Source organism: Otolemur garnettii, unplaced genomic scaffold (assembly GCF_000181295.1).
Source record: "Otolemur garnettii isolate 467f Iridium unplaced genomic scaffold, OtoGar3 scaffold00011, whole genome shotgun sequence".
NCBI lineage: Eukaryota > Metazoa > Chordata > Mammalia > Primates > Galagidae > Otolemur > Otolemur garnettii.
In genome coordinates, this window is record NW_003852406.1 from 14,188,249 (window position 1) to 14,199,852 (window position 11,604).

The window sequence follows — 11,604 nt, forward strand, 5'->3', positions numbered from 1 at the left end:
AAAATCTCTCGGGCAAATCAGCTTCTCCAGAGGGAAAAGCATTTCTATTTCCATCTTGGTTTCCCAGTCTGCCTTCCAAGCTCAGAGTGGAGGGCGAGGAAAGGGGAGGACGGGGGTCTCCTGAATAGAACGGTGACTTTCCCTTAACCCCTCCCCATTTTCACTGCAGCACTTCACGCCGCCCACCCCTGCGCCCGTGTCCAGACACAGAACTCTCTGGGTCATTTCTCCAGGCACTGGCTGTGGCCAGGTCCCCTGCTGCCTCCCACACATAAGTCCCTTACCCCAGCATCTCCTGCCAAGTCAGGGGAAGGGACGTGAGCTGGCAGTGGCAGATTGGGGATATCTTAAAATCGCTCCTTTTAAGACTTTCCATTAACCCTCTTGTTTTCAGTTCCACCCCAAGCTTGGCCTTCACTTACCTTTGCATGTAAGCAGTGGTCAGTAGCTTTCTGCTGCTGACAGCGTCCCCCACCGAGGCCTCAGTCTAAGCACACCAGTCTCCTAAGCCAACTGCTGTCGTTCCTCCCCCTCAGCTTTGTTGACAGCTCTTGTCCACAGTCTCACAGCCTAGGGTGTGCCTTTATCATTGACCACCAACCTTGGGCAAGGTGTGGGAAGGGTGCACAGAGTTGAATCGTGCTTTGTTTAACCCGATGCCTCCAGAGTGGAATTCTTTAGATCGTTTCATCAGGTCCCCTCTCCCTGTTTTTCCCTTCTTGCCTTTCACCAAGGCCCAGAATTGTTCAGCACCCACTGTCTTCCTCTGGCTGCCTCTTCCCTCACCAAAGCCCTCCTGACAAGTGGCCCTTCAGAAAGCCATCGGGGGTGCTGGTCTGTGAGAGAGGTCCTTGCTGCCCTCCAGGGTCAGCACAGCACAGCCAGGGAAGAGAAGAAAGTTCTTCAAACACTGTCCTGCTCATGAGGCCATGCATTTCTCTCTCTCTGTCTCTGTCTTTCTCTCTCCTCCCCTTTTCTCTCTTCCCCTCACCCCCTTCCTTCCCTCTTATTTTTCTTTCAAACATGAAACATTTCATGTACAGAAAACGTGACAAGCAATCCTTTCAACACCCATTTACTTCCCACCCAGATTTAAGATTTGCTAGCAATCTTTTCATTTGATTTCATGAACCAATCATTGCAGATATAATTAAAGCCCATCCCTCTCTCTACCCTCTTCCTTCCTCCCTTCCCAGAAGTCATCATTTTCCTAAAGTTGTCCTGTGACATTTTCATGTATACTGCATGTATTATTAAATGTACATGATCAATATCCTTTTGCAACGTGTTCTGTTCCCTTGATTTTTGTGTTTTTAGATTCTCATTCTCATATGTAGTACAACCTCTCTTAAGTTGACCACCCAAGGGACTATAACAAACCAGTCAGCATATGGAGATGGGAACTAGTCTGATACGTACATGTGGTACATGTCCAGTCAATGAAAATTAGGTCAACTTAAGGAGCTGGTCAACTTAGGGAGGTGGTCAACTGAGGTTCTACTACACATGTATGAAAAGCTTCTACCATATAGGTGTATAGGTTCTAATATATATATATGAGAGATAGGGAGAGAGAGTTCATTTCTTATAGCTATGATTTTAATGTTCTTTTGCATATTTTTTAATCCATTGCCGCGAGACAGTTGTTTCTTTATTTTGTTTTTTACTTAAAGTGTAGCAGTGAACACCCTTATATGCATACTTATTTCTCTTTTTGCTTAGCCGGGAGGAGCGTTTCTCCAGGTTGGCTATCTAGCGTGGCCGTGCTGTGTTTATATACACATGTTCAGCTGTGCCGGGCTTTGCCAAATTGCTCTCGGAAGTGGTCCTACACCCCATCCGCGAGGTTTTACGGTGTGCGTGTCACCGCACCCTGTGACTCTTCAGCTGTTCCCAGACTTCTGTCTCTGCCAATCTGACAGCTGTAAAAGCCCATTTCATCCTTTCAATTTGCTTGTCCATGAGTAATTTTCAGGTTTCCTTGTCTGTAAATCGTCTGTTCATAGCATTTGCCCATTTTTCAGTTGGGTCGTTTGTCTTTTCCATATTGAGTTAAAGGAGTTTTTCGTATAGTCCAGATAATAACCTCTGGCAGTTGGATCAGTTGTCCATTTTCCTTCCTATTTTATGGCTTGTCGTTTAATCTTTTCCTGGTCTTTTCTCTCACAGAAAATTCTAGCTTCTCAAGACCAGAAGAATAGTCTCCTCTATTTTCTTCCACAAGTTGAAAGTACTTCTTCGCATTTAGGTTTTTCATGTACCTGGTGTTTATTTTGGGGTGTGTTATGAAGAGGAAGTACAATTTATTTTTTTTTCCATAGGATTAAATTTCTCAAGCCACATTTGTTGAATATTCTGTCTCTGCTGACTGCAAATTGTTTTCCTGAGGCAAAATTCACATTGACAATTAACATTTGAAAGTGCACAATCAGCAGCACTTAGTACATTTACAATGTTGTGTAACCCACCACCCCTCTCTAGTTCCACCACTGTCTCCTCACCTAGAACATCCCATACCTTCTAAGCAGTCATCACCTCTCACTGACCCACCAGCAGCCACTAGTCTGCTCTCCATCTCTACAGATTTGCATTCTGGATATTTCATAGAAAAGGGATCATCAGATGCCACCTTCTGAATGTGGCCCCTTTCATTTAACGCCATGTTTTTGAGCTTCATCCATTTTATAGCATATAGTACTTCACTCCTTTGCATAGCTGAATAATACTCCGTTATATCTGTAGACCACAATTTATCCATTCATCTCTTGAAAGACATTTGAATTTTTTCTACCTTTTGGCTATTATGGATAATGCTGCTATGCCTAAAATTTAATGTCACCTTAGAGAATACATGAATTAAATAAGCAAAGCACTTAAAATACTTCCTGAAACTTACATAGTAGGAACCACTTAAGTTTTAGATACTATCCTTATTATTGTATTACATATTTCCATATATACACAGGTCTGTTGTGAGTCTCTTTTATTCCATTTATCCCCATCTATTTCTCCGAGAATACTTCATTGTTTTAATAACCACAGTCTTCTAGAAAACTTTAAAATCTGGAAGGACAAAATATATCCTCCCCTTGATCATATTCCTAAAAATGATTCAGTTATTCTTGGTCCGTCACTCTTCCATGTGAACTTTTGAAACAGTCTGTCAGGTTTCATGAGAATCATTAATAGGATGTTGATTGTCATAATCTGTTTTTAGTTGTTTTTCAGTTTTATTCCCTGTGTTTGCTATGCTATAATTTTAATTTGATGTCTCTGAAGTTTAGATTTATTTTCATTTAGCATGTTCTAGATTTACTATATTTCCTTATTTGATCAAATCATACCTTTCATAAATTCTGGGACATGTCAACCATTTCCCCTCTCCCCTTTTTTTTAACATGTGTGGAACTTGAATTAGAGAATGTTGGATGTTCTCATCTGTCCTCCATGACACTTAGCCTCTCTTTCATGTACTCCATCCCTGTGCTGTAGTCCAGGATATATATTGATCAGTTCTATTTTCTAGTTCATTAATCCTTTCTTCAGCTATATCTAATCTACTTTGTGGTTGTCCATTGACTTTTTATTAAAATGATGCATCTTATGTATAGAAAGTCTATTCGGTTCTTATTCAGGTTTGCCTCTTCTTTTAAAATATAGTATCTTGTATTTAATCATATCTATTTAATATTCTTATTAGATCATTCTTACCTGAATTTCTTGTCAATAAAATTGACAGTTTTGAATCTGTTGACTCTTGCTCAAGATAGGTTGTTTGGGTGAACAAGGGGAGGCATGTACAATCCACGTTGTGGTTTATCACTAGTAAAATGTTTTGGTTTTTCTTTTATCAGGTACCCCAGGAATATCACTTTCCCTAGATGATTTTAATGTTGATTTCTTTGCTTGGAAGCTCAAGATCACATAGGTATGAATTCAGTTCACAAATCCATGTGATGGAGGGCAGTGATCACCTATTTTCAGGGGAGAACTTTATTCCACTCAGAATCCATGCTGAAACAACTTTCTTTGTAATCTCCCCGTGCCAGTAGGAATATATTTTTTTAGTCTACCATTTCATCATAAAGCAGGTTCCAAACTTTTATCTGGGCTTCTAAGTTCCAACTCCTTACCTTACAAGGGTCCAAGACCTAATCCCCTAGGTATAAAATCTCAAGCCTTGAGATTATTAGTGTCAGTTAATTAAATTAGCAAGCCCTCAATCATTCTTGGCTGCAATAATACCACCTCATATATCTATTGATCTAATTTTAACCTCCCTTTACATTTTGCTCTATAGGGAATTTTCTTATATTCTTTGAGCTCAGCAATTCATTTCAGAGGATATTTTATCTAGTATTTCTAGGTGCTTTGTAAGAGGAGTGTTTTTAGATTTTTAGTCTTTCATATTACCATTCTTCCATTTTTGTTCCATACAAATGGTTTTCTTATTTTTGAGCATTGATGAGCTTTTTCTATTTTTATAGTTTACGTTTCATCTACTATTACTATGTGTTTGAACTAGAATAAAGAACTCAAATGATAACGCCATCTTGACTGGAAATATTAGATGTCTAGTTTTGATTATGACCAAGGCAACAGTAAATTGGGAGAAATAATCCAGCATTCCCTGGTATACTTATGTGTGTAGGCGTGAACATGGATTTCTGAGAGTGGTTCAAGCTGTGGTGGGCCCTGCTGGGTGGCTGTCTACTTGGCTTTACCCCTTTATCTTCTTACTGGAAGATACCGGATTTTGTTTGTGTTCCCTGCCCCCACCCCCAGGTGACTCAGGGTAAATCTTTCTCTCTCTCTGTTATTCCTGGCAATATCATTTTTCTTGCTGTGACAGATTTTGAAAGAGACCTGTAATCTAATCCTAAACAACGGAATCTGAAGGGATGTTTTACCGAAGGCTTCTTGGAAATGTTTCCTCTTAGAAAATAAAAAATGGGAAGAGTTGAGTATTTCTTTCACAAATCAAGTGGTTTCAAGATGCGTTGTCTGACACTCTTGACCATCTGGTGACCATGAGAGGAGACAGCCCAGGGGAGGACAGAGAAGCAGAACAATGGAAAGATTCCTCCTTCTTGGATGATGTTGTGCTCTGTTGGTGAATTAACGAAACAGGAAGCCATCTATGTCTTATTATATCATTTTCCAATATGTTAAATAATAAATCCCCTTATTTGTTGAGCCAATTAAATCAGAATTTTCTGGTACTTGTATCTGAAATATGCTAATGGATACACCATGATGTAAACCTACCATTTACTGCTAACAATCTAGAAGACAAAAGTGAGCATAAATTCATCCCAACTGGACCGTGTGGCTTCATTCAGATGACTGGTTGAGTGGCACATGAGGGGCCAGCATTTACTCTATAAAAATTTCCTATGGAAGAAGGATGGTAACTATGATAAGTTGAAGCTACAAGGAACTACATCTTCTCATGTAAGTGAATCAGAAGTTTTTTCATCTTCTCATGCAAGTGGGTCAGAAGAGAACATCTAAATGCATCCATAACTAGTCAAAAATATTTAAAGCTGCATCCATATTAGTTATAATTTATCTATTTTGCTTCCTCAAGATTATAAAGGGTCCATCTCTGTAGGCTGTTGTCCTTACATAGAGGTGGCATACGTGTGATAGAAAAGGAATGTGCCTGTAATCCTAGCACTCTGGGAAGTCGAGGCAGGTGGACTGCTCAAACTCACACGAGTTTGAGACCAGGCTGAGCAAGAGTGAGACCTCATCTACAAAACAGCCAGGCATTTTGGCAGGCACCTATGGTCCCAGCTACTCAGGAGGCTGAGGCAAGAGGATGGTTGAGCCCAAGAGTTTGAGGTTGCTATGAGCTATGAGGACACCAGAGCACTCAACTGAGGGTGACAAAGTAAGACTCTGTCTCAAATAAACAAAAAACAAAAAAGAAAGAAAGAAAGTGCATGTGATTTAAATCAGTTCCTAAGACTGCACTGTCTAGCTATGAAAACTTGGGTAAATAACTTCCAAAACCTTGTTTGTCTGCAAAATGGAAATATCATCTGCCATATGGATGGCTATTAAGAATAAAAGAAATAAAATATGGACTTTATAATTTGTAAAACTCTATGTTGGTTACTAAAATGTCATTTTTTCTGATTTAGTAATTTAATCCATGCAAATTAACCCACATGGTTAACGTTTGCCTTCCTTTATTCTCAGCAATGATTCCAATAAATTTCTGAAGACAGGGCTGTCCAGCAGAGAAGTCTTTGGAGTAGGTGATAGATACCTCACGGAGAGCCCAAGCTGGCCTGGTGTTACCTACAACCACCTCACCCAGCACGCCTCCTCAGACCACTAACGGGCCCTGCTAACAGTGTGCCTCTGAAGAGAAGGAGCAGGATCCCAGCAACAACCCGGCTCCAGACTTGACCATTCCTGCTCCCAAGGCTTCCAGCAGCTCTCTTTTTGGGACTCAGTTACCCATAGTCTCTGCAACCGGACTCCATCCACATGAGGGTTTGCAACAGTCTCACACACTCTCTATTAAAGCCTCCATGGTTAAAAAGAAAAAAAATAAGAATGTACATTTAATGTCTAGGGATATTTTGAAAAAGAGGAAATAAAAACTTTTTCAGGCAACACAGTTCATATTTTCAAAATAATTCTTAAACTGACCATTTTCTCAATTTTGTAAAGTCCACAAGGATCGCAAAAAGGCAGATCTGGTCCAAAGTCTTACTTTCACATGAGGAGACTGAGTCTAAGAGAGGCAAAGGATTTTTCTTAGGGTCTTTGATTTTTAAACTTGTGGTACCACCCAAATTCACTCTTTTAGTAAAACTGATAAAAAGGATAACTGAGTAATATTCTTATGTAGGTAAAAGTTACAAGACTAACAAGTTACAATAATGGAGATATTTTACTTTATATAAGTAATTATTTTAATAGATTAGGATACTTGCTATTATTAGAAAAGTAGTAGAAAAATGGAATTGCCCAAGTATCACTCTGCCTTAGTTGATTCCTGGAACACTCACTCCTTCAGACTAATGTCCCATGTCCTAAGAGAGACATGGATGAACTCTGTTGTATAAGGAGAGTTGTGAGGATTATGGGATGACTCAAAGTTAAGTCTAACTAGGAATGGTTAGGAAGAAATGATGAGGACTTGAAAAGACGACTTACCCGCTTCCTGCGTGGATTCAATTCCATCAGGCAGAGCTCCCATACACAGGCTTTCATATACTGAAAAAGTCATTCTGGTGGCCCTAAGGATTTAGACTCAATTGATAACTGGAAAACAGAACTATGCTCCATATAAAGACCTTCCAACCATAAACTATTATTATTATTTTGAGACAGAGTCTCACTCTGTTACCCTGGGTAGAGTGAATGCCATGGCATCACAGCTCATAGCAACCTTAAACTCTTGGGCTTGAGCAATTCTCTTGCCTCAGCCTCCCAAGTCGCTGGGACTAAAGGTGCCCACCATGACGCCTACCTACTTTTTCTATTTTTAGTAAAGACGTCTCACTCTTGCTCAGGCTGGTCTTGAAATCCTGAACTCAAGCAATCCACCCGCATTGGCCTCCTAGAGTGCTAGTATTACAGGTGTGAGCCACCGTGCCCAATCCATAAACATTACTACAATTCTACGAATTTAAGTACAACTAAAATAAAATCTCCAAGTGAATTATTTTTGCTAAAAAATGAGTGCTATTACTTAAAAGTAATTTAGCCAACACAAAATAAACATTGTTAGTGTTTCTAAAAGAGCTGCATTACAATTAAACAGAAATTGATTTTAAGCACTAATTTTTGGTGAAGTGGAAATATATTTTTATTCACCATTCTAAGTCATGGGTAATCAGTCTCTGCCATACAGATTCTAACAGTCACGCAAGTCAATTCTATTTCTGTTCATTTGGGGTTGACTTGCAAGGAGTGTTTTTTTTTTAGAGAGAGTTAAGCTTTCTTTATATTTTAAAGAGTGTTTAAACTTTAAACATAGGAATCTTTTACATAAGCAATCATTTCCTGCTGTCAATAATTCCAGATAGATTCAAATGTCCCATAGACCTTACAGCTATTCCAGACTCTTACATGTGTGTGACTCCCTTCTCTTGGCTTAAAGAAAAGAACTACTACACAATAACACAAGATATTCAAATCTACTCTATCTATTCGATAGATTATTCAAACAACTGCAGAGTCCAGGAAATCTTTATTGAAAGAGAACTCTAGGGCCGGACACGGTGGCTCATGCCTATAATCCCAGCACTCAGGGAGCTTGAGGTGGGTGGATTGCTTGAGCTCACAGGTTCAAGACCAGCCTGAGCAAGAGGGAGACCCTTCTCTAAAAATAGCTGGGTGTTGTGGAGAGTGCCTGGAGTCCCAGCTACTCTGGAGGCTGAGTCTAGAGGATCACTTGAGTCTAAGAGTTTGAGGTTGCTGTGAGCTGTGACGTCAAGGCACTCTACAGGGGACAGAAAGTGAGATTCTGTCTCAAAAGAAAAAGGACTCTAATGTTAATCCTCTAATTCATGCCCTATTTTTTCTTTTCCTTCTTTTTTACTATTTTTGAAAGTATGAATCACTCTGAATTGAATGAAGTAAGGAAGATTTGATCAGAAGTGTCAAAGAAGGTTAAGACTCGAGCAGTACTCCACAGGGACAAGAAATGTGCCCTGTTCCAGAGTGGCTGCTTAATTTAAACCATCAATAAGTCTTGCTTAACTAATTTGCAGCAGCATCCTCTGATGAAGCTAATGCTTTATAGCTTCCATTCAAACTGCAGTCTTTGAACACCTTTGTTACAATATCACCCTATAACGTCCTACCATTTCTTCTCTGGCAAGCCCCTCACCAGTTAGGCTAAAGTATGCATCTTGGGCATGTTTTCTCTGCTTCTGGTATCAGCAGAACTCTGTAATGGTTTACAGTTGAACTCCATGCATTTCGTTCTTCATTCTGATTGTGCATTAGAATAGAGAAAAGTTTTATGTCTCATATCCAAGTTTTTATTTTCTCAGTCCTACTAGTAAACTGTCACAGTAGTATTAGGCCATATGTAAGAATTCTCCAGCATAAATTCAAAAACAAGCCTGAATTCTTCCAGTAGAGGCACAATTATCCAGAGAAATGTGCTCCCTCTGCTCCAGTAGGTCTCAATTTTTCTCAGAGCCAAGACACATGGCAGAGAATGTATTTCCACCAGTACTGATGGTCATTCTGGCAGTGATTCACAAAGGGCTTATATGATGGGACAGATGATCCAGATACGAACAATCTACCATTCTCTAAGAATCTTTGGTTTTTCCCCAATAAAATGATGATTCTTCTACTTCTGGCAGTAATTACAACTCGACAGAGGGTGCCAAAAACATGTATATACATTTTAAGAAAGGAAAAAACTGTATAAAATTGTAATAATCAATATATACTCATAACAAAAGATGAATGCACATCACAGCACTTTTTGTAATTGCAGAAGTCAAATGTGACTTATTACAAATTCAATATATTTTCCTTTCTTAAAATGTGTTTACATTTTTTTTTAACACCTTCTGTATATTTTAACTGGCACTGAGATCTGTAGAGCTCTTTACAAGTCTGACTATTTTAAATCCAGAACATTATTTTTTAGTCGTGGCTGTACCTTAGAAATGCACATGGAACTTTGCTAAAAATACATGTCCAAGTGGCACCACGTCAACGTGCTTAGAAGACCCAGAGCTCCGTAAAGATGATAGTGTTCCCCTTCAGACATAATTAAAAATAAAAACAAGACTAACTTATAAAACAAATTACGGAAGTTCACCCAGACTGAACTTTTCTTACAAAGCTTGGGTGCACCTTCTTCCCTTTTTTGTTCTGTTCTGATTTCGATGCCCTTGTTTTGCTACAGTCCTCAATGTGAGCCTTCCCACAGGATAATGCAGGCCTGAGTGAGTTTTCAGGCTTGCAGTCTGAGCCTGAAGTGGATGACGGAGGGGAAGGGGGACAGAGGGATAGAGCGAGCGACACTGGGTAGAAGCCTTCCAGACTGCCATGCTGTGCATACTGTTAAGGAAGGTTCTCCAAGGCCACCGAGGCATCTTCCAACCAAAGTCAGCTGTCAGAGAAGGTCTGTGTCTCCCAGGAAGGACCTGTTTTAGTACACCTGCCATGCTTAGTTAGTGGCGGAGAGAAATCATGGAAGGCACGGCCTCAATGCAAATGAAGCAAAGGATTTCAAAGTGCAGCTGGGCCTCTGGTCAACTGCGTTCACTCCCCTGTACTAGAGGTCCGTGCCACAGATCTCTAAGGTGGTAAACGGGCCAGTGTCCCTGGGAAAAAGCTTTCCTTGATTGGCATGTTTTTTTTTGGCCGGGGCTGGGTTTGAACCCACCACCTTCGGCATATAGGACCGGTGCCCTACCCTTATGAGCCACAGGCATCGCCCAGACTAGCACGTTTTAAAGTGCTCCGTAACTCTTAATCTAGCTTCTATTACAGGATCAGAAGAAAAGGGAAAGACAAAAAGTAAAAGCAAATGTTTCTGAATAACACAAACTCACAGCATTTTCACACCTATGAACAATGTATTGCATGTTTTATTTCTCTCAGTAATACATATGCAAGTAATCCAACTCTCAAAGCATTTTTCAATAAACACAACAGACATTATTACACGTTACTCATGAATTACCTCTGTCCCAGGAGATTAAATCAAGTAAAAATGAATGCATACTTGAAAGTTTATTTTTAAACCAACTGAAATGAGTTTTATCAATTTCTGTACTTTTTCTTAGTTCACTGTTTTATGCATGCATGTTTAGAATAAGCCATTAGTGTAATATCATTTCTTAACATCAGAACATTTTCAATTGCTGTGATTCCTATGAAAAACATAATTAGATATCCCAAATTCCTGATTAAGTCAGTTTTAAAGACACAAAATACTAGAACATTTGTTATGAAGCTGTTTATAATGATCATTTTAATAAACTCCAATTAACCACTAATGTGGTAATTTGGTTTACAGCAATAAGTTTTATATATGGTACTTTTCTTCACAGAAAAAAAATGACATTAGAAAGGCACTGACTAGCAGAGATGAAACGTGTGGGGCATCAGTTACCGCAGTCTCTTTTCAGATTGTACATTAAATGTATTAGGAACATTTTTAAAGTTTTATGGCTGGGTCTTTAAAAACAGGAAGAACGATGACAGAATCACCACCATGCATAAACAAAAACAGCAGAACAAGTGCGTCCCTCTCGTCATCTCATCAGTAATTCAGTGATTTGAAGTAAAAGCCACGTTAAACACCATGAGCAAATACGAAGGTTCATTAAAAGTAATTCAATATTTTTGAGTATCTTTACAAAGTTTTTAATAGGCAGTGTATCTCTGATCAGCTAAGTGAGAGCAGGAAAGACCACAAAGTGCTGCAGGGAACTGACTCTCAGGGGCCTGCTCCCTCAAAGTACACATGTTCTTATTTTTCACAGCCTTGTTTTACTTGTATATAAGGCAACTAAAAATTTTTCATTCTTCTTGGTAAGTATTTAAAATACATTTCTAAGTATGCAATATTAATTCATGATGCCCTTAATTTTTTTTTTTTTT